The 24,403-nt window shown below is 46.8% G+C and overlaps 1 long non-coding RNA gene across 1 annotated transcript in view; it reads right to left on the bottom strand.

The window, feature by feature from the left end:
• The window catches only part of LOC138453282 (uncharacterized), a 172,477-nt gene extending 151,850 nt beyond the window's left edge, over positions 1 to 20,627 (bottom strand). The window contains exon 1 of the long non-coding RNA XR_011260392.1: positions 19,927 to 20,627. This is a non-coding gene — a long non-coding RNA (uncharacterized lncRNA). The remainder of the gene's footprint in view (positions 1 to 19,926) is intronic.
• Between the last annotated feature and the right edge of the window lie 3,776 nt (positions 20,628 to 24,403).

Here is a 24,403-nt window from a genome sequence, read left to right as displayed (position 1 = left end):
TCCAAATCCTTCCAGTCGTTCAGGAAACAGGCCATTGGATGGCTCCTGTCAAAAAGTGACCCTTAAGTCAGACCCAGTTATTAACTGTACATACTGCATATGTCTCTTTTGCCACTTTTGTTTGCTATTACTTCTATTGTCTGTATATTCTGTATATACTTGCTGCCTTACGATTATTGTTTTCTATGCACTGTGCCTGTAACTTGTACTAAGCGCCCTCATACTCCCGGTCCGGAGGCTATAGAAATAAGTAAACATAAACAAACATAAACAGGTTGCATTTCCACGTATAACATACAGATATCCTCACAAGACGGTAACAAAGTGGAGATTTACAACTGCAATTCCATCGGCAACATACAGATGTCCTCACGAACTAGGCTGCGTTTCCACGAATGACATTCAGATTTCCTCACAGGCTAGGTTGCATTTACTCATAAAACATTCAGACATCTTCACGAGACATATAAGTAGAGACTGAAAACTGCAATGCCACCTTCAACATGCAGATGTCCTCGCAATTTCCATCGACAACATACAGATGTCCTCGCAAGCTAGGCTGCATTTCCACCGACAACATACAGATGTCCTCACAAACTAACCTGCATTTCCCTCGACAACACACAGATGTCCTCGCAAACTAGGCTGCGTTTCCACATATGACATAAAGATGTTCTCACAAACTAGGCTGCATTTCCAGCGACAACATACAGATGTCCTCGCAAATTAGGCTGCGTTTCCACGTATGACATACAGATGTCCTCACGAGACAATAATTAAGCAGAGATTTACAACTGCAATACCACCTTCAACATGCAGATGTCCTCGCAAGTTAGGCTGCATTTCCATCGACAAAATACAGATGTCCTCGCAAGCTAGGCTGCGTTTCCACGTATGACATACAGATGTCCTCACGAGACAATAATTAAGCAGAGATTTACAACTGCAATACCATCTTCAACATACAGATGTCCTCGCAATTAGGCTGCATTTCCATCGACAAAATACAGATGTCCTCGCAAGCTAGACTGCGTTTCCACGTATGACATACAGATGTCCTCACGAGACAATAATTAAGCAGAGATTTACAACTGCAATGCCACCTTCAACATGCAGATGTCCTCGCAAGTTGGGCTGCATTTCCATCGACAAAATACAGATGTCCTCGCAAGCTAGGCTGCGTTTCCACGTATGACATACAGATGTCCTCACGAGACAATAATTAAGCAGAGATTTACAACTGCAATGCCACCTTCAACATACAGATGTCCTCGCAAGTAGGCTGCATTTCCACTGACAGCATACAGATGTCCTCACCGGGTAAGCCGCTTGTCATCATATGACAGATGTCCTCATAGGCTAGGTTGCATTTCCTCGTAAAGCATACAGATGTCCTCATAAGACTGAGGGCCTCATTACGACCCAGGCGGTAAGTTACCGCCTGGGCCGTGACTTTACCACCATGGCGTAAACTACGTTTACGCCATGGTGGTTGGCGGACTTACCGCCCCATTCCGACCTTGGCGGGGCGGTAAGTCCCCAATCCCCATTTACCCTTCCCCATTCCCATTTTTGCCCCATAGGGCATAATGGGAGTGGGGAAGGCGTTAATTACGCCACCGTAAATTACGGTGGCGTAATTAACTCCATGGTCCCTTAGCGCCATGGAGGTTTTAACACCCGTTTTTAGCGGGTGTTAAAACCTCCATGGCGCTAAGGGACCTCGTAATTGGCGGTAAGGGGTCGGCGCAGCTAACGCTGGTGTAAACCCCTTACCGCCAGGGTCGTAATGAGGCCCTGAGACTCTAGGGCACTAGGGATTGACTGGGCCAATGTATATTCAATAGTCCGCACAGAGCAGTTTGACAGACATACAATCGCAAGTGACCAAAGCATTTGTGGTCACTGATGTCCCAAAATAACTATACTGTATTATACCTACACGGACAAACATAGACAAACTGAATAACACATCACCACAAACACTGCAGACTACCCCTGAGGTACAAATGAACAGACTACAGGAAAGTTCTCTATGAGAAAACTCACCAGAACTGGGAAATAGAGATCCTGGAATTACAATACAAATAAAGACTGAACAAGCCAAGCAGTTAAACACATAATGAATATGTACGAAACAGCTGTACATCTATCATTATCCAAGACCAGTAACTACACAAGACACAAAACCCCAAAATATCCACCTTGATTCTGAATGAAAACCCCTACACCACAACCTGAGAGACATATCCAAAAAGCATAGCGGACCGGGCAACAGAGCTACAGGAAAGCCTTACAAAATAATTCAACAACATCCTACATAGCAGCCACTTTTCTACAGTATGGGCTGAAGGCTTCATCACTCACATACACAAAAGCATTGCCAGGCTTGGCACAAACATCTACTGAACTATAAGTGCATGCAGCACAATAGGGAAACTTTTCTGTAGCATCCTAAAGGAGAGAATGCAGATGTTCCTACCAATGAAAAACATCCTGCAGGAGCCAAATAGGATTTCTTACCAAATGCAGTACAACAGGCCACATACATATATATATATATATATATATATATATATATATATATACATACACACACACACACACACACACACACACACACACACACACACACACACACACACATATTGAGGGGGTAATTCATAGAATTTAGCACAGAAGTAACGCACACGGTTGGCGCCAGCCGCATGCTCCAAAACCCATTTTCACGCACAGCGTATTCATGGATACTTACATCCATAACCAGCCGTGGCGCAGAGAGGCGCAGCGACCCTGCAACAGCGCCAGTTACGCCCCCAACCCCTCCCTGTGCGCCAACATCATCACACAAATCCCCTACATGGCACAATGGCCAGTGGACCAGCATACTGCCCCCAACCACGAAAATGTGCTAAAAAATGCCACCCAGCCCTCACGCGCCAGCGAAATCGCATGTAAAATTCCCTGTGCACCCCTCAGAATACGAGTACCCCACTCACGCTAGCGAAATCGCATGTAAAACTCCCTGCGCACCCCTCGGAATACGCGTACCTCGCTCGCGCCAGCGAAATCGTGTGTAAAACTCCCCGCGCACCCCTGGAATACGTGCACCCTGCTCGCACCAGCAAAATCGCATGTAAAACTCCCTGCGCACCCCTGGAATACGCGTACCCCGCTCGCGCCAGCAAAATTGCGTGTAAAACTCCCCGCGCACCCCTTGGAATACACGTACCTCGCTTGTGCCAGTGAAATCGTGTGTAAAACTCCCAGCGCACCCCTGGAATACGCGTACCCCGCTCGCGCCAGCGAAATAGCATGTAAAACTCCCTGCGCACCCCTCAGAATATGCGTACCCCGCTCACGCCAGTGAAATCGCATGTAAAACTCCCCTGCGCACCCCTCGGATTACGCGGACCCCACTCGCGCCAGCCCAATCGGGTTTAAAACTACCTGCGCACCCCTGGAATACGTGTACCCCGCTCGTGCCAGCCCAATCGTGTGTAAAACTCCCTGCGCACCCCTGGAATACGCAAACCCCGCTCGCGCCAGCGAAATCATGTGTAAAACTCCCTGCGCACCCCTGAAATACGCGTACCTCGCTTGCGCCAGCAAAATCGCATGTAAAACTCCCTGCTCACCCCTGGAACACGCGTATGCCGCTCGTGCCAGCAAAATGGCCTGTAAAACTCCCCACACACCCCTGGAATACACGTACCCCGCTCGTGCCAGCCCAATCGCGTGTAATTCCCACTCCCGTACCCTTAGATTCACGCAGCAGTGTGGTGAGAAGCCACATGCACCGCCTGTAGCCAGACCATGCCACAGGGGTCCACCCTACACCCCTCCCCATGCCCCGCAGGCAGCCCATCCACCCTGACCATGCCCCGCAGGCAGCCCATCCACCCTCCCCATGCCCCGCAGGCAGCCCATCCACCCTGACCATGCCCCGCAGGCAGCCCATCCACCCTCCCCATGCCCTGCAGGCAGGCCACATGGCACCATGCACTTGGGAGCCCCGACTCATGTCTCCCCCAACCCCTCCATTGACGGGCACCTGCCAGCAGGCCCCGACTCATGTCCACCCCACCCGCCCCCCATTGACAGGCACCTGCCAGCAGGCCCCGACTCATGTACCCCCAAACACCACGTCATAACTATACAGACCCATGGCCCTAATGCCAACCCAAATACCCCCCCCCCCCACCCCCCAGTGCAAACACCCAATGATCCACTGCACCCACTCCCTAGTAAATTACCTATTCCATGATAGTCTGAAAAGAACCAGCATGCCCATCCACAAATGTCCTACAGAGCCACACAGTGGCAACACATGACTGAGCCAATGCTCATGGAGACATGCACAAAATAAATCATAGTACACCACACCAATAATGTAGGATTATGAAATGTATTAACAAGTAAAACGAATGACAAAATGAAAACCACACATGCAAATGAAGAAATAATTAGTGCAATAAGAAAAAGAAAGACAAATCCAAGGAAAAAAACAAATCCAAAACATGAAAAAATATAAGTCGTCCATACCCAAAGTCCATGTAAAAAAAATCATAAGTTGAAAAGCATAAAAAAACATTAATCCATGTGAACATCTAAAAAAGAAAGTATGTACATGTCCGGAGAAATTGTAAACGAAAGTCTGAAGGGTCCATTATCTCAATACAAAAGGAAACCTACCTAAAATCCTATCTAAAATACAACTATATACAAAAAGTGGAGCAAAGTCTGAACTCCAAATTAAAATAAAAAACCAAATGAAGCCTAAACCTAAATAACTATATACAAAGGTGGCGGGCTAGTCCGACGGCTCACTTATTGATGTCCCGGGCATCATTGAACTCCATGTCGATGTTCTGGAGGTGGGCCTGTTCCCTGGCCTTAAGGTCTCGCAGGGATGCAGCCATGGCCTCCTCCAACTCCCTGCGAGTTGCTTCGAGGCATTCAGCCCACCTCAAAGACCGGTGCATAGAGTTCTCCGCCATGTCCATTGTGAGCCGTGCCCTCTCTGCCCGCCGCTGCTCTGCACTATTCGCTGGCCCAACCGCTGCCACACGGAAGACACTCCCTATCCTGGGTCCTCCTGCCCGCCGGCCGATGCCTGCCCCGATGATGTAGAGGGTCCTTCATGCCATATGCCTCCTACGCTGAGCCTACTGCCTCCTTTCTGCTGCCTGCCGCCGCCACCACGACTGCCTCTGGGTAGATGGCAACACCCGGGACTGTCGTGCAGGTGCCCTACTTGCATGTGCCTGCACATCTTCCATTGCCAGGGGTCCAGTTGCTGGTGTGACCACCTGTGCTGGAGCTCCGACTCCCAACTGTGGCAGGGATGGGTTCTCAACCAGCCTGGCTGCGTTGGTTGGGGCAGGTCCACAGGGGGCCCTGGTGGCATTTGGGCCGGAAGACAGTACGGAGAACGACTGGCATATAGTGTGCACAGAGGAGGAGAGGGCCGCAAGACAGAGCGACACATGGAGGAAACCCCCGACCATGAGCCCTCCCCACTGGGCCACATTGGCACACATCTCTTCATGATGACGTGCGTGGTCCCTCCAGGAAGCACGCACGTCATCACGAATGTCACGTGTGCGCAATGCGACACCAATCAGGACGGACTCAATCCTGTCACAGGTCCCCACGTCCGCAGGTAGAGGAGTGCCAGATGACGTGGACCTCCCCCCTACCCGCGGACGGGCCTGGGACCGGGCATTCCTGCTGGTGCATGGTAATGCAGTCACAGTGTCAGGGACAGTGACATGCACAGGCCCCTCCGTGGCCACCTGTTCTGCCTCCTGCCCCTGGGCTGCACCACTTGCACCAGTGGTACCACCCCCACCAGGCCCCATGTGCGGCTCTGAAGCAGGCTCCTCCTCCGTACACACCGCCAACCTGGATGGCTCCGAACCGGCTTCCGCCGTCGGCAGACCCTGTGGGGGCTCGCCCGACCCTTCTGTTGAAGCCATAGTGGCGGATGCGGCACCAGTCCCCTCGCTCCCTGATGATAGAATTACCTGGGAGGGTGACTGGGCCTTGCGTCGGAGGCATCCCTGCCGCTTTCCTCCACAGCGCCGTCTCCGCCCTCTTCTTCACTCGCCGCTGTGTAAAGGGAGACATTGAACACAAGCATCAGGGTACTGTACAATAGTCCCCTAGACACAAAGCAATAGCACATGAGTGGCACTTTCAAACTTCACTTCCATCATGTCCCCCCACAACACATGGCTCAGTGCAGGCAACACACATGCAGAAACAGGCATGGCACATGCAACAAATATTTGCATCCATGTCCAAGGCACCGTAGAAACATCCAATGGTGGGCTGAAACTCACATGCATCATGGGACATGCTGATCACATGCACACACATCACTGGAGGGTCATGCATCTGACCCCGTATACCCGCAGACACAGTGGATACAAGGATGACTAGGCTGCATCAGTGAATCAACACATCGTCACGGACATGTGTCATGCATCCATGGCGTTTACCTGTCACTCACACACTACTCAGACACACGGACATGTACACCATGCGTGTCCATGACAGCGGCACCCATCTCTCACACACCAAACATTTCCAAGTACAGACACAGGCATGCATACATGTGTGCATTCCGCATGCTGCTCCGCATGATGCATTGTAACACATACACCATCCATGTGGGTCACGCCTGACTGGACTCACATGCAGCACCATCATGTCCCTACACACACACATCCATACATGACCCATGTCACACATGCAGCCAAGTAGCTAACTACCACCACACTGCAACATGCACTGTTTTAAACGGGAATACATGGGCACTTACCGCTTGACTCCAGGCGGGCCTGCATCCTGAGGATCTGGTGGTGAAGCACTGGGCAAATGCGCTCCAGGACCCTCATCTGCTGGGTGGTAAGGTGGACCCGGCGCCCCACTGCATCCGCTGCGGCCAAGAGGCACCAGGCCATCTTGAGGGTCCTGGACTGTCATGATGCCTACCCCCGGGCATCCAGACCAATTCCATCAACCCCGGAAGCAGGCATCATGTTACCCAGAGAAAGCCCAGCAACCCCTGTTAGGGGCTATATGGGTACAGTCCTGGCATCTATGGTGCCAGGCTCATATGGGGGATCAGTCTTGGCGCCATAGGCACCAGGCTCATATGTTAAAACTTACCTGATGCAGACCATAATGCAAGACATCCAAGCCCATGTGAGGCTTGGAAGGGACTACTTTACCTAGGGACTATTTTGTTACTCGGGTATGGTTGTGGAGGAATACTTATCTGGGACTACTTTGGAGGCTATTTAAACCACGCCCGAAGAGCAGCACACGCTTCGCGTTATTCTGCATCCTGCAGCGTAACGCTCACCGTGCCTGCACTCAGCATCCAGCCTCTTGCCACGCCCGCCTCGAGTCCAGAGCGCCTAGAAAGAAGGGAAAGAAGAAGAAAGGTTAGAACAAGAACATTATTGGGTTTCTTACCTGATTCCGGATTCATCGCACCTTTGAACCAGACTTTATTTTAAACACGTTGCATCGCCAGCAGCAGCGCCGCGCCATACTCACCGTTCCTCGCAGCATCTCTACGATCCGGCGCTGTCTCCATCATTATGTTGCTGCATTCCAGCACCTAAGGGGGACAAGAAAACAACAAAGTGAGCAGAGGGAACAAACAAGGACAATCTCTTGCCACCATATACTTACCTGATTTTACCGCAGGAGGTATTATTCACCAGCACGCCAAATCTTCTTACGCCGCACCTGTAAGAAAAGAGAAAGCAGCGAGTTAAACCTTGGCATCATTTAACGGACAGTGTGGGATAGCACAGACTCTTACCTGAACGCTTTTAGCTACCACAGGACTATCTTCTTTTGGGTCTAAGCTGCAAGATAAACAAAGGAATTGGACAAGAGTGATTATTCAGACATTTTTGAACTCTTAAGAACTATATACTTACGGTCCTTCGCCAGGAGGCGTGGAGCCAAGATTTGTCTAGAACTCTTCCAATATCCTCAAGCCAGTGAAGTAACTGGCCATCAACGCGCCCCTGAGCAGAGGGTAGGTGATGCGAGTTCATCCTCCCACTCAGTGACCAGGTCTAAGATGATATGAGGTGGATACCTATACCTGCCATAGACCTGGTCATCAGGCATCCCAAAAAGGCTGTTGAGGAAAGAGTGAGAAATCCTAATCAGAAGGTCAACTCACAGGCGAAAGGACCTACTATGAGTGAAGGCCCCTATGGCCATAAGACAACAGCTGTGAAAAGAAATCATGAGAGGCAAATCGCCAAGAAGCATTTAAGTGCGAAGTACTGCCTGTGCCTGGAACGCATAGAGGACATTGATGATGGCCTGTCCCTGAACCGGAACAATGTCTTACAATTGTTGCACTATGTACTGAGCCTGCGTATGATTAACTCAAACGACATAAAAATAGTCGAATTCTTTAAAGAAAATCAAAACGATGCAGTAAAACTTCACATTGATTCCCGCATAATTTGTAATATCATATTGGAGGCTGCGCCCATTTTAATATCAATGGGCTTTGATATTACAGAATCGCAAGTAAAGTTCAACCTGGAAGATAAACAATTTACATCTGATGTTGACCCTAAAAGAGGCAGATCGGGTCTCAAACAGATTGATATACGACAGAAAGAGTCTGGAATCAATTTACAAAATTATCAAATACCTACTGTTAAGAATATGTTACAGCGTCAAGAAGTAATCTCACAAGTATCAGAATCTAGAGAACCAATTAAAATAACCATTGTTCACAAAGGCTCTATATCGGGTGGAGAAAACACCATGCCCTGCGCAATCCAACCTTGGAGTGAAGTCACTGACTGGAGTTGGCTTGCGTCATCCTTGGCTGCTCAAAATCGCAGCTAATGTCAGGACTTGGGATCTTCAAGTGACTGCACTATTGGATGCTGGAACACGCGTGGTTTTGCTCACCTGCTCCAAACTAATTGGCTGGGAAATTTGAATATAGCATGTTTGCAGGAAACATGGTTGGCTGAGTGCCCTACTGTAGACGGCTATGAAGTTGCCTTAAATCCAGCTAACAAAAAGAAATTAGGTCGTCCATCGTCTGGATTGTTGACATTTGTGCAAAGGAAGTCTGGTCCTAAAATTCTGAAAGCGATTAACATATCACCCTACATTCAGAAGGTAGAGGTAAGTTTGGAAGGACCTGATAAGAATTAACAAAACTATTTACACCTATATAATGTCTACTGGCAGCACAGCTCCAGTGACTCAGCCATCTTTATAGATCAAATTACACACTCGATAGATCAAATTTATGATCAGGAAGCGGCACCGAAAATTCTAATCTGCGGAGATTTGAATATCACCTGCTTAGATCTACCCCATAAAAAAGAAACATTGAAAACGCATCTAAGGTGGCACAATGGTGTGCTGAAATGGATTTGAGAAACTTACATTCGATGAACGGCAATACACCGGGTGATATTCCACCACAACCAACCTGGAAGAGACAGCAACAGGAATCAATACTGGATTATTATTTTGCCTCAGAAGCCCTACAAATCCACGTCAAAGAACTTTGTGTGGTGCCAAAAACTGAAAGCGACCACAACTTAGTTCTTTTGAGCTTCCATTGTTTGCAACATAAGCAGTCAACATTATGGAAACATGATATAGCAGTTGAGCCATGCAGGGGAGTTGCTAGGTCTGGAAAAGACCTGGGGCTAAGCTGATGTCATAACTGTTGGGACTGGGGGCTAGCTAGACTTTTGGCTGTAGCTCCTGAGATTCTATCCGGGGCTACAACCAAAAGATCGGGGGCTATAGCCCCCTTAGCCCCCCCCTAGCAACGCCCCTGGAGCCATGCCACAATAGATTAAGAATTAAAGAACAGGAAGTGAGAATGATTAACCATGCCTATCAAGAGGAAGCCGGCTGTGTGGAATATCGACATCTTCTAGCTATCTTCGCTGGAACTCAAGGTGCGAGGAAACAAAAATGTATAAATAAACATGCCTTTGATCTTGACATTATGAAACAAAAAAGGCAGCTAAGAAGTAAAATTAGAGCATATGAAAAACCGTATACCGATGAGATCCTGGTTAACATCAAAAAGGCTAAACAGTCCTATAAAAACTGGCTGAAGTCACATCGAGCAATCATGCTACATCAAGATGCTGAACTGATGCTTGCAAAAATACAAACCAAAAACACTTGTCAGTTTTGGGCCCTAGTTAATGAGCAAGAGGGTTCGCAGACTGCACTACAATCATGTATGGTCACGGAAACTGAGTGGATAAGGCACTATGAACAGCTATATAAAAAGATAGGAGATTCCGTTGACCCAGAATTGCCAGTCCTGGCTAGGTGGGATTTGCAATTCGAACGTTCTGATATTCTTGAAACCATCAACAGAATAAGTACATCGCGTGCTCCGGGCCCGGACGGGTTAACCAACTTTATCTTGAAAGAAAATCCAGAAGCCTGGGCAGACCTTTGTTGTAACTTATTTGACGATATCACAAGTGCATGTACGACGCCAACATCCTGGAAAAGTGCCCTAATCATACCTGTGGGTTTGCAAATAAACTCAAACATCAATGACTCCCCGTAGGTCGAAATAACGAAAAAGAAATGCCATATTCTAGCAGTTCAAGCTACTGTATTAAATCGAAATTTGGGAAATACTCACTGCTACCAGCGCTGGCTTTCTATAAACAAAAAGCGGTCCCTGCTCTAATTTTTGGTGCAGAGTGCGCATTTGCCTGCCTGAAGAACTTTGGAGCTCACTTGAGAACGTCTTTTGCTCTAGAGTTTTGTGCCTGCCCAAGGGTACACCCACTGATTGTATCCGACACAAACTCAGCTTGATATCTATAAAAGCCAGAGTGTGCTGGAACATGCTCTCCTTTTAGAGGAAAATCACGATGACAGAATCTCCAATACAGTTTAAGATCTTGCAAGCTTCTACTCACTGTAACGAGAACTCAGTCTTTGCTTTATAGATGAAACGATGCAGCGATATAATGTTAGATCTTGACATCAAGCTGGAGACTTTGCAAGTAAATCCTGAACATGCAAAAAAAATGTTATGGAGACGTGAAAGAAAACATCGAATAATGAAAAATGTTCCACCTGAGAAAAGACATATAACGAAATTCAAAATTTCTGGAAACTATTTCCGGATCTCCATCGAAGAAAGTTGTATATGCAATTTCGTTTAAATCTGTTTAAAACGAGAAAAAAAACCAACATATGGGCAGGCCCCAACAATCCAAGTGACCAATGTAGACTTTGGAAAGCTACTGAGGAAACCCTGAAACATCTAACATTATTCTGCCCTTCACTCAAGCAGGAAAGAACGAAACATCTGGGAAGATTCATTGAAAATTGTTCGACACCAACTGCTCTAGACTGGTGGCAATTAATGTTCGACGAGACCGACAGGGCATTGACGATTACATTAACCTTTTTCATTGAAGAAATATTGCTAAGATTTTGTGCTGTAAATGAGGAATTGTAAGAAGCTGTTTTCATCCTTCGGGTCTTTATTTGAGGTACGCTACAATGATGTGAGCCATTCAAAGAAAGATCAAGATCATACTTTACCTTGTTGACATGATGCCAGTTCAGTCTTTTTGGAAGAGTGTGTTGATTTTAGTGAATTAATGTGGATATCATTTTATGGATGATTTGTATTTTTTTTTCTCTCCATTTTTTTAAAGGTTTGTAATAAACCATATAAAAATAATAAAAAATTAAATTAAAAAAAGGCTGGTCCTGGTCAAACAAAATGTGGGGCCTGGCTATTCTCCTCCTCCTGTGGTGTCCCACGATCACTGCTGCGAGGAATGGGACATTCATCGTAGCTGTATATGCTTGTTTGTTGTTTGCGCGCACTTTTATGCTGCGCGGGGGCGCTTCCGCCTACTTTCGTGTGGCGGACGAATGTGTGCGTGTGTTTTGACTTGCGCGGGTTTTCCCTATTCGATTCAATGAATACGTGTTGTTCACTAGCGTGTGGGGGTTGCGTGTGTTTCCCAGCAGTACTTCCCACGTTACACCTAGATTTTCACGCGGTGTTCCCCATTCCCGTGTTCCGCCCACTTTTTAGGTGTGTGCGTGAGAAGTTGTGCACTTTCCCCGTTCCGGTCGCGCACGCATTTGGAAAGTCGCAGTGACGTGTAAGGTAAGTGCGGATTTGGCGCACATCCCGGGAAAAACGCGCGCAGGGCCTTCCATGAATCGCACGCGTGCGAATTGCACGCGTGCGCTAGCTTTTTCACGCTTGCGCCAGCTTGCACCACAAATTTCGCCGCACATTTATTCCATGAATTACCCCCAGAGTGGCTAAATATGTACACATCATTACAAAAGGAAAAGTATTTGCATGTTTTGTAGATTTCCTGAAAGCTTTCGGTGTCCTATAACTAACTTATACAAAATGACATAGGAGAAAAGACATATGACATAATAAAATAGACTCACTATTAAAATGCAGCATCAAAGTGAACGGAATGAAAACAATCATAAACACAGGAGGGAAACAGGAATGTTGCCAGAGACCCATTCTCTTCAAGTTGACCTTGAAAACCCCATGACTCACTCTGGAGCAGTGGCGGCTGGTGACTTTTTTAAGTGGAGGGGCGTAAATATTTCTCCCAAATATGCCCTAGTAGCCGAGAGTAGCAAGGGAGCCTGACACTCGCAACACAGATTCTGGGTTTTTTAAATAATGGGTTAAAATGGTGCATTTTACAGAACACTTGAGCAAAAAGCCAAACAGTTTGTAATTGGTTTTGTAGGATAACTCATGAAAAAATCCAATAGATGCACGTCAACAACAGTGCAAAGGAGCATGTCAACAACACATTTCCATGATGCCTTTGCCCACAATATGTGCTAGTATACAATCATTGTGACATCATGCCAAATGCAATACATAACAATCTACTTCAAACACTTGACTTATTGGAAAACGACAGATCTCAAAGCCATGAAAATGGTGCACCATCCCATTGTGAGTTAACTTCACCCACCTGTTCTCAATTCATCGAAGCTGCAAGATCCAGTCATAAAAGTGGGAGTGATAACATTTATATCAGTGATAATTCTATTGAGAAAACTATAAATGTAACCATCGAGAGAGGCCAAGATCCGACTCTTTCAGCTTTTAGTTTCATCTTAAACTCATTGGTAAATGTCTGCATTTCTGAAGGATGAGTTTCACACTTATCTGGCATTGTCATGGAGCTGACTAAGGAGTTTGGCAGCTGTGAGTCTACTCTTGTAGGTCTGAATACCGCAATACACACATAATTAATTTGTCAAATGGTTAAAGCTCGTCTGTAATAGATTATACAATAGTATCATCTGACTTATTTCATCAATGTAGGAGATTCAAAGTCGCTCCCTTGAATCACAGTGATCACAATTCACTTCAGGTGACCTTCTCCCTAGAGAAATATGAAACTGAAAATGTGTATGATCATAGAGTACAGATTAACTCGAAAGGAAATCACATTATGTGTTTTACAAACAGGGGTCGTATGTTACACACAAAACTTCAACACTTAGTTAATTATGGTGCTGACAATGAATTTGAAAGGCTAAGTACTCCTGGCAGTTTCATACAATTTATCTGGGATCTAAATCCACCACAGTGGGCCTCATCATGAGTTGGGCTGTAGCCCTTAAATGCGGTGGTAACGGTATTACAGCCGCATTTAAGGGCTGGCCCTATCACGAGTCGGGCGCTAAATGGGCTGTTTTACCTCCAGCCTTTCTCTGGAGGTGAAAATCCCCTGTTTTCGGCTGCAATACCGCCGGCTGTATTAGCCTGCATAATTAGCGCTGAAAATGCCCCATTGAATCCAATGGACCCAATGGGGAATGGGGATTTACTGTTAACACCCAACTCGTGATCCGGCGGTAATACAGCCGGACCGGTCGGTGCTAGGGCTATTACAGTCGGCGGTATTACAGCTGGGAATACAGCCCAACTCCTGATGAGGCCCAAAGTCTCATGCACATACCTTTGATCAAATAACTCACTCCCACAAAAAACATCTAAATAAAAGTCTTTGTGAATTAAAAGCTATGCAACTTGAGCCATGTATGGACATTGCTGAGAAATCTAAATCGCAAAACTCATATAAACGTTGGTCTCGTGGGCATCAACAATTAGTCATATTAAAGATGGGCAAAATATGTTAGACAAACTCCTACCCACAGAAACAAAAAATGTTTGGGCCTAATAAACAATCAACATGCCTCTCAAACTGTTCGTCAAACAAGTATGTTGTCCTTGACTACATGGGAAGCCTATTTCAAAGAACAACTGGTCATATCCAGTACATCACTTATGATGTGGTCAATAGATCTAAGTTATGGAAAAAATTGCAATCATGGAACACTCCACCTGGACCTTTGCAGATACTCCTTGCTCTCCATGACCAAACTTCTATAGACTGAACCTATTAGGTGATCTGTCTTCAACCATATCCACTGATAATGGTGTTAGGCAAGGGTGTATTCTTGCAGCGCTTCTTTTCAATTTATATCTCGCTTATCTGGCTCCTATTTACTAAAACACACCTTTGCCTCAGCCCTGATTGGAAAATCCAAAATTCACATATACGCAGACGATATAGCCCTTATCGATAACACGCCATTAGGGCTTAACCATCTAATTTCAGCCCTGGAAGCGTATGTGAAGACCAATGATTTCATGGTCAACCATATGAAATTGAACATCATTATTTATGGCAAACCATCAAACAGAACACTTAAACCACAGTGGAGAATAGAGAAGCATGACATTCAAACAGAGAAAAAGGTCAAATACTTAGCTTTCACTCTCAGAGCTAATCCATCACTGCTGGCCTTAACATCTGAATTAGAGTGTAAAACCCATCAATACATGTGTCAATTAAAAAACCTTTTAAGCTCATACTGTCGATTTTCTTTGATGCCCTTAATAAAGCTATATAAGAGCAAAATCATCCCTTCACTCTTATATGGGATGGAATGCACTCTCTGTGCACGAAAGGTCAAATGGGATCACCTTGAGGGTCGGCTATGGAAGAAAACACTAACTCTACCACAGTCGCTACCCATTGCGCGGCTGAGATACGAACTAGGCCTACATTCTCTTTACTCTCATTTTTGTTGTAAAGTCCTGGCGCTTTATCGATCGATTCTTATATCTCTTGACCAGTCTCTGTATGTAGATATGTGTGATCTCATTAATTCTCATGCTCAAGTCAGATTCTCATAGATAATTCTGACAATCCTTAGCATGCCTTAATGCGATCTGATTGGATTAAGTCAAGAGCGATGCTTACTAATTTGAAAAATACCAAATCTTTTACTTTATGTGAAAAGTCCATTTTGTATGTTCTCCCATACAATGGAATAATAATAATTAATAATAATTTAGCATTTATATAGCTCTACGAACCCTCAGGTATCTGAGCGCTGCTTATTATTACCCACGGTGTGTGGTGCTCATTTATCGACCTCAGAAGGATGAGAGGCTGAGTTTGGCCCGTAATCCCATCTGGCACCAAAAATGATTATGCTTTCGTCTAAATTTGGAAAAAACAAATGAGACAAATCATATTTGGAATAAATTAGACCCTTCTGATGGTGCCTGCACCCTATGTGAAGAAGGGTTTATCCAGGATGATCAGTGCCCAGACGTGGGTCGTTTGCACGCTGCACCGTAGGGAGCCAAGCTGCTGCTCACTGAGGCCCACCTCGTCTGGGCATGCCCCTTTGCATGGAAACTGCTCACATCCCGCAGTAGAGGCAATCCAGGACTGCTGGAGGATCCTCTGCTGCCTAAAAGATGTTCTCCTCTTCGCAAGGACACACATGGTCCTCAATGGGGAACTGCTGACAACAGAGGCCTGCTAAGAGACTATGAAATCAAAGACAGCCTGGAAGATGGGGGATCTGAGTAAAAGCCCCACCCCAGGCAATCCTCCAAATAAAGACTCTCAGCCTACCTAGGCAAAAACACGAATCGTGTGCAAACTACAGACTTTGAAAAAGAAAATATATATCTACCCACCCAAATGCCCAAAGTAAAACTGAAACCACCACTTCTGCTTTGAGGGGGGAATGTAATTGCCACCAAAGTCTTCTTATTGAATTGAATGTATTACCCTTGTATCATCTTTAAAGCACTTAATAAATATATTTTTACAACAAAAAAAAGGAGGCCCAACAAGGCCAAAACATGTCTGGGGTTACTTGTGTTTCTGTGCAGAGGAGTCCTGGCCTCGCAGTTCGGGCTGGGCTGCTCCCATTGGTGGCAGCACCGGACTAATTTGCATATGGCCAGAGCCCTTTTGCAATGGCACAGACGGACTAAAAAATGGTGGTGTGGAAGGTTGCCCAAAGCAGTGACAGTGGTTCATTTTTATTCAAAACCTTCACCCATCACATTTTTGGTTATAGTTTGAAAATTGTGGCTGGCAGAATTTCATGAAATGCAGAATGTTCCATTTTAATTCATTATTTTAAGAAATGTCTTGAGAGGGATAGCCGCTCTGAACTGTGGCTTAGGATAGCTCCCTTGACTCCCTCTAATCGTGCACTTACAGTCCACCAGCCACCACTGGCTACAAAACGATTTTGATGTTCAGAGATACAAGAGAGCCGCACACGAGGGTTGCTTTTGATCCGAAACTGGTCCCTTGTCCGATTCACTTTAAGAGCCCTACATAAAAGGGTTATGTAGTCGTGTACATTTTTTTTCTTGTGCTCCTCGTCATTGTAACTTGGTTTTGCAGACAGGGTGGTAGATGGAAGGGTATATTGATCTGCCTCCCCTCCTGGCTCTGCATAGGAATCCATTATAAATGTTGTCTGCCAGGCGTGAATGGAGCATAATGGAGCATAAGGCAAGGCATGAAATCCAATGTGTATGTTTTTATGCTTTGGTTTTGTATTCAGTTTTGCAAAGAATGGACATTACAAAGAGGGGACAAAGGTGCATGTAAGTGCTAATGTCCCCTCCATGCAACGACCACTTCTAGTGGCTTGGCCTTCTTAGAAGTCTTCTCATGAATGTCCAGACTCACAATAATCTTATGTGTCAGAACACATAGTTAGGTCACCCCCAAAGGGCATGGCAAAAAGAGTGAGAGAAAAGGAAGAGAAAAACGAGCCAAGAATGGAATAAGAGAGAGAGAGAAAAGAGAGACATAGAAAAGAGAATGACCATAAATAAACACATTGTAGATACCCACAGCTTTGATTTTGACTTAAATATGGGGCAACCACTTTTGATAAAGGCCTGTCATGGTGCTGTGGTGGTGCAAGTACAGTAAATGGCAGCGGGAAATATGCTTTTTAATGCATGTTACAAGGATCGAGTCACAAACTCATTGTTCCTGGAATTGCACTGGGAATGTTGGAAGTGTAGAAAGGCCACAGCAGGAGCCAAAGCTACAGTGCCAATTATTGGAGACCTTCATTTACAAAAAGGGAAAGAAAATCAAACAGACAAGGGAGCGCGATGAGCTCCAGGTCCTGCTGGACGTGTGGGAGGGGTGGCTGCGTGTCCAGAGAAGTGGACACCTGCTGAGCGATGATATCCCCAGTATTAAGGTACACACTGCTTAAAGAGATGCTGGAAGGACGAAACTAAGTCAAATTACTGCACAGCCAGGACATTAAAGCCTAGAAGGCATCTTACAAAACGTGTGATTGTTAAGTGCCAAAATGGTTGGCACAGGTTCGCGCAGAGTCGGTCTCGGCACGCAGGATTTGCGGGATCTATGTACGGATCTCCATGAATCAGGCCCAAAATGTTTGACCGGGCCTTGCCCTGAGTTCTGTAGACATTAGGCAAGTTTAGGATATGGCAGAAGTACTAGCCCCAGGAAGAACATGTAGAAGGTATGCACATGTATAGTAGTATGGCATGACTTTCTAAAGCAAGTTAAACAATGCCATCTTACTTATGCCCATTCTATTAGGACCTATTGAAATTGCTCGGCTCAACAAGTCTAAGGCCCCAGGTGCCTGCACAGAGAAAGGAATGCAGAGGATAAGCCGAGAAAGCACTGTGCAAGTACGCAGGGTGCAAGATGTCAGGTTGCAAGCTACTAGCCAGCCAGAAAACGTCACTCGCCAACTCAATGCTATACAGACAGACGGCACACCATTTCTTACTCGCCAAGAGTCAGTTATCACTAGCTGATGGCCAGAGCAAGTGCAGATTGTGCCCCCTGGAAGTAGGGATATTGAGACTGCAGTTCAAACTGGTTCAGCTATCCAGGGTCGATTACAGCGGGTTGGCGCTCCTGATTCCCGTGCAAGTTGCTCTGGTGAGAGGACCCTTCCATCCCTGCTGTGCAGGTCTCTAGGAGCACTGGAGATGGACCTTGCACGAGCTTGTGTTTGAGATGGGGCTCTGTCGAGGTTATGGATCCTTATCCTAAGAGTAGTGAGTGCCCGGGCAGAGCCGTTCTGATGTTCAGACGCGCCTGCTCTCCGAGTGGGTGGAGAGGCAATACCGAACAATGCTGGGATGCCATTAGGTGGTGTTCTTCTTCCTCCAATTTCAGGACAAAGAATATTGGTCTTGGAGTTTCCCAGTCACTACCCCTTGCAGCGTAGGCGGTTCTTGCATTGATTGGTAACTCACAGCCGTGACACTTCACAAGCTCTTATGCACACAGATATTCTGTGGTCAGAAGGACCCATGAGAGCAATGCCAGAGGTAGAGTTTTTATTAGAGAAGTGTCTGATATAATTAGTGTGTGGAAGGGGAGGAATCAGCAGAGAGGGCAGAGATTACAGAGTAATCCCTATGAGTAGACACCCGTGTTCTTATAGCTTCTTATAACAAACCTGGCTCCCTGCAAATTCCTCTGTGGCCTGTGATGTCTCCTTTCAGCTATAGGTGTGAGTGCGACACACGTGGGACAGAAGAAAGGGCTGGCTAGTCTGTGAGCATGAGCTCGTACGTATTCAGAACCCAGAACAGGATTGGGCCGAACAGACACTGGTTGCTCAAAGTGTTGTTACACAAGCCCTGATTGGCTCAGATAGCAGAGAATGCTGAAAAAAATACCAATGAGGACTTTGGCAAACACATGCCACAAGCGTTACCAGTTGCGATGACGATGAGATATTATGCTTCTCCAAACCCACTTTTTTTCTTTCACTTTCCTGTATCTCTGATTGTTGCTGTATAGTGAAGCTTTGTGTCCCCTTAACGTTACGCACCCAAGCCAAAATGGGTATATGCTGTGAAACTAGCATGCATGGACAGATTGTCCAATAAAATATTGGTGCAAGTGATCAGATGTGCTAGTGCATCATTTTCAACTTTGACCAAAAAGGTTACACCCCCCTCACAGATGGCATCTGAATGTGTACATCGTAGACACACACATTCGGATGTCCCGTTTCACCTCGTTTGTGCTTTTAGCAAATTGTGTATTTCTGGGCATTTTAAAGTGCATGCAAATTCACAAAAGGGCTGTGCTTTAAAGGGAGAAAAAAAAGCAGAATTGGAATGAACACCTTCAATAGCAGAGCATCATGAAGTTTTCCATCAATAGCTCATAAGCACAATAGCTGCTGGCATATCTCATATTCCGCAATGTCACACTTTAAATCTCTACCCCTTTTCTAACATTCTATTTTTCACAGATGTGAACCATGCCCTCATACATGTTACAAGCTATAGCAACGGGTGCCCTAAACTGCATTTCCACTCACAGCATTCACTTATCCCCACAATACACGTATTTAACTACAAGGAAGCTTGCAGCTACAGTTCCTCTAACATGCAGTTGCCCTCAGTGGAAGGCTGCAATACACCTGATAACAGGAAGATGTCCTTCCAATAGACTATAAAGGCTGACGACTGCAATTACTGCAACATGACGATGTACTTACGAGTGATAAGCAGCAGACCGTTGTAGTTTCACTGATAGTAAAATGGACTGCACTGCGAATAGTCCATTGTCACAAAAGAGCAACGAAAGTCTAAAGGACAGCGACACTTTAAAAGGCCGTATTTCCAAAAACACTTTTTGGTCTTGTGTTGCTGTTGACAAACAAACATTTCAGGAAACAGTTAATGGACTGCACTTCAAACAGCAATAAACGAATGTGTTGTAACACTAGTCATGATTATTATTGCTACGCGAGGTTGCATTTCACTCATACACATACAGATGTCCTCACAAACTGGGCTGCATTTCCACGGATAACATACAGATGTCCTCGCATGAAAGGTTGCATTTCCACGGATAACATACAGATGTCCTCGCATGAAAGGTTGCATTTCCACGGATAACATACAGATGTCCTCACAAGGCAGCAACAAAGTGGAGATTTACAACTGCAATTCCACCGACAACATACAGATGTCCCCGCAAGCTAGGCTGTCGGTGGATGCGCTGAGCAGTCGGAGGCCTTGCTGTACGTGCATTAGCAGCGACGCACACCGCCCCTGGGGGTCCAGCTCTTGGACATGGCATGGGGGGATCGGGGGAGGGGCAACAGATGGGTTGTTTTGGGGGCAGCAGGGGTGACACGGAAAGGACACGGCTAGGTAGGATTTATAGGAGCTCAGGTTCGCCTCACTTTCCCGCCATGCCCCGCGGCTGGTTGTATGCCCATGGCTCAGAATGCAGCCTGTGCGTCACACGCAGCAGCCAGGGGGGCGTTCCTCTCATAAGCCCTGCCTGTGAATCTGAGGACGGAGGGCATGGAGGACAGCGCGAGTAACAGAACTGGGGCTGGGGGAGCAGTGTGGAAATGCGGCCGGGCAGCTAAACTCTCTGCAGCCGCCTTGCTTTCACGACGCTGTCACAGCAAAATCCAAGGCAGCGCGGGGCCATCCCTGCCCCGGCTAAACATAGCTTTGCCTCACACGTTTCGTTTTCACTTCATGAAGACTAAATAATAAAAAAAAATGTAAAATGGCCTTGAAGTGAGGACGGCCCCTCTATGGGGTGAATAACGCCGATTTATATAGCGCTTACACAAAACTGACCGTCTTCAGACGCCTTTCAGTCAAAAGGTACTTTTACCCAAGTTTAGGTCAATCGTATAGTCGAGGATGAAGAATTGATCACAGCACATCTGGACCTACCACACAGGTCATTTTGGCGTGGATCTCCATATTGAAAAACGACGATTTATTTGGGGGTGGTGGGGGTTTATGGCAGTCCGTCTCTAGACTGGAGCTGCAATCAACCTACACAAGGAGATACAACAAGAAGCCAGAGGAGTTGGAATTCCAGGGGCGCTGGTTCCAATACACACGTGCCACCATATTTACACGTCAGAAAGATGGTCAGAGTTGAAAGCTAAGGATCAGCCCGAGAGTCAAGACTGCGCCCTATTATGTGACTAGAGTGGCCGGCCCGCGGTGAATATGGGCTCTGGGTGGCAAGGCCTCTGCCCCCAGGGTCACTGTGCAGCGTGCGGCTGAATGTCATTCTGGAGACAGAAGTCGGTGGGAGACTGGAATCATTAGCACAACTCACACCGTCACACGTCACGTGACCCAGCATGCGCCATCTTGGCGACGTGCTGCAGTGTCAACACCCCCCTAGCAAACTGCACCTAAACATGAAACCAAGAGCAGGGACGAAAACGCGAGAGGGAAAAAGACACAAGAGAAGCTTCTTTACAAGTGCGGTGGCTATGTAAGTTAGGGGAGGGTCACTAAATGGACACTATGTGCCGGAATGGAACACCAAAGAGGTGGCCCAAAGTTGCAAGTGGCAAGTCATTCTTTTTGTGACCGATTGCTGGCACGATTTAAAAAAAAATAAAAAATAAAATAAAAAAAGGCCCACATTAGCAATTTAAAATGGTTCAGTGATGAGGGACGTCCAGTCTTGGAAGGGGCTCAGGGTTAGCTTTTTTTTCAAGCAAGCCTAAACTGTTGGTGGGTATAGTATAATACCTTCAATGAAGACAGGAGCCTCTGATCAGGTGACGATGTATTTATTTACTTAACCAGCTTTGGGCAGCATGCAGACAACATGTGTGGATTAATGATAAAGGCCAACGGGCCTAAAGCGGTAGAGAGAATGCTGCCATGATGAACTGTGTCCAAGTCCTGTAAGGAGCGGGCCCCGTAGCAGGAGGGCTATTCAGGACGCACCTTATCGCGTCCTCCGCTCGTCCCGTAATGCGCGCGGAGCGCGCGGGGGCGGAGCTTTTGTCCCGCAGCGAGATCTCGCGAGAGCGCGGGCTCTCGCGATGTCTCTACACATCTCCCCTTTTCAACGCACATCAAACTCATTGTAAAACATAGTCATTATATCTCACCGGTCTTCTGTGTTCCCTTCTGGGACGATCAACAGCCTGGGTGAAATTCTCTTGTTGCTCCTGATCAGGATCTTCACCCAATGGTTCCGTTTCAACTTCTGTTTCACCCCTCTCTCTGTCGTCTCTTTCTGGTTCTCTTTCTTCGCCTGCTCCAAATTCCCTTTCGGTTTCCGCTGGTGGTCTCTCTGGGGTCTTTGCTCTTCCTCGATTCTTCTGGTATAATGCTACTCTTTCTAGATTCCACGCTCGCCCGTCTTCCGTGCGGATGTGGTTTGCCCCTTTGTGAATCACTTTGATGGGTCGGCTAAACCGAGACCCTGTGCTGTGATCCTTCTTCGGTAACTGGATTTTGACCAAGTCTCCCTCTCCGATGTCTGACGTCTGCTTGGTTCTTCTTCTTCGATCGCTCCATGATTTCATGCGTGCCTTGTCGCTTTCAATTCTCCAGACTACTTCCGCCATGTCCACCGCTTCATCTTCTCGTATTTTCGACAACCATGGTGGGATCAGCGTGGATGCAGCACTCCTCCCTCTCAACATTTTGAACGGGGATATTTGGGTGATCCCATTGGGTGTGAGTCTGTGGGCTGCTATGGCCTCCTTGGCGGTTTTGAACGGGTCCATGCCCGAAGCTGTCGCCAACTGGATGGCGCCTTTTATGAATCTATTGGCCCTTTCGACAAGCCCATTTGCTTGTGGGTGATACAGGGCCGCTTTCTTTTGTTTTATGTGGTTTCTCTTTAAGAACTCCTCCATGTCTTTCGAGACTAGTTGCACCCCATTGTCGGTGACTACTTCCTTGGGAAGACCTTCCCTCTGAAAAATTTCTGTAAGTACTTCTATAACAGTTGCCGTCGTTATGTTCGGGACGAACGCGGCCTCCACCCACTTGGATAGGTAGTCAACCAGTACTACACCGTACCGGTGTTCCGGTGCCATTGCTTCCAACGGTCCTATGAAGTCAATGCCGACCTTTGACCACACCGCTTCTGGAGTTTCTGTGGGTATTAGGGGTGCTTGGCGAACCTTGAGTCTCTTGTCACTGTTGAGGCATTCATGGCAACGTTCTATCATGGATCGAATTTCCTGGTCCATGGATGGCCACCAGTAGGCCTCTCTCACTCTGCGACTGGTGTTTCCCAAGTGGCCCGCGTGGGCTCTACCTAGGATGATTCTTCTCATTCCTGTGGGAGGAATAATCTGGTCTGACTTCATGATTATTCCTTCCGTTTCCGATAGTTCATCCGACACCTTCCAGTAGGGTCTCATGCCCTCGGGTAACGCCTTTTCACTTGGCCAACCTTCCTTTGTCCATTTGCGGATCATGGCCATGGTGGGGTCTTTTCCATCTTCCTCTTCCCAGTGTCTCTCACTGAGTTCCAGGTACTCTGGCGCTCTCACGTCCATAATCGATGCCACTATGCATTCTCCGTGGAGGAAAGTGGTGGCTTTATCCTTACCCTCCGGCAGTCTCGACATGCAGTCGGCTTGTGAACTTTTCCAGCCTGAAATATGCTGGATCTCAAACGTGTACTCTTGCAGCTTGGCTGCGATGCGTGCCAATCTGGGCGTGGATACTTTTGTGCCTCCCGGGCTCAGCATATGGATCAGGGGCTTATGGTCAGTTACCAACTTGAATTTGGTGCCCCATACATATGTCCTGAAATGTTCCACCGCCCATGCGCAGGCCAACATTTCCTTTTCAATGGTGGAATAGTTCTGTTCCGCCTCTGATAATGCTTTCGATGCAAAGGCCACAACGTGTTCAGTGTCGCCTTTCTTTTGTGTTAGCACTGCTCCCAGCCCATAGGCACTGGCGTCGGTGGTGACAACCGTTTCCCACGCGGGATTAAACGGTTGGAGGCATGGTGCTTCTACGATATGCTGTTTTATCTTCACCATCGCTGTCTTTTGGGGTTCTTGCCACACAAATTCCGAGCCCTTTTTGAGTACTTCTCGAAGGGGTGCCGTGGTTTCGGAAAACTTTGGTATGAACTTCGCATAGTACTCAGCCAGCCCCAGAAATGACCTTACTTCCTCTTTGCTGACTGGTTCCGGTGCTTTAATGATTGCTTGCATGAGA

Source organism: Ambystoma mexicanum, chromosome 4p (assembly GCF_040938575.1).
Source record: "Ambystoma mexicanum isolate Mex_15411 chromosome 4p, UKY_AmexF1_1, whole genome shotgun sequence".
Classification (NCBI taxonomy): domain Eukaryota; kingdom Metazoa; phylum Chordata; class Amphibia; order Caudata; family Ambystomatidae; genus Ambystoma; species Ambystoma mexicanum.
This window is presented reverse-complemented; position numbering and strand designations above follow the sequence as displayed.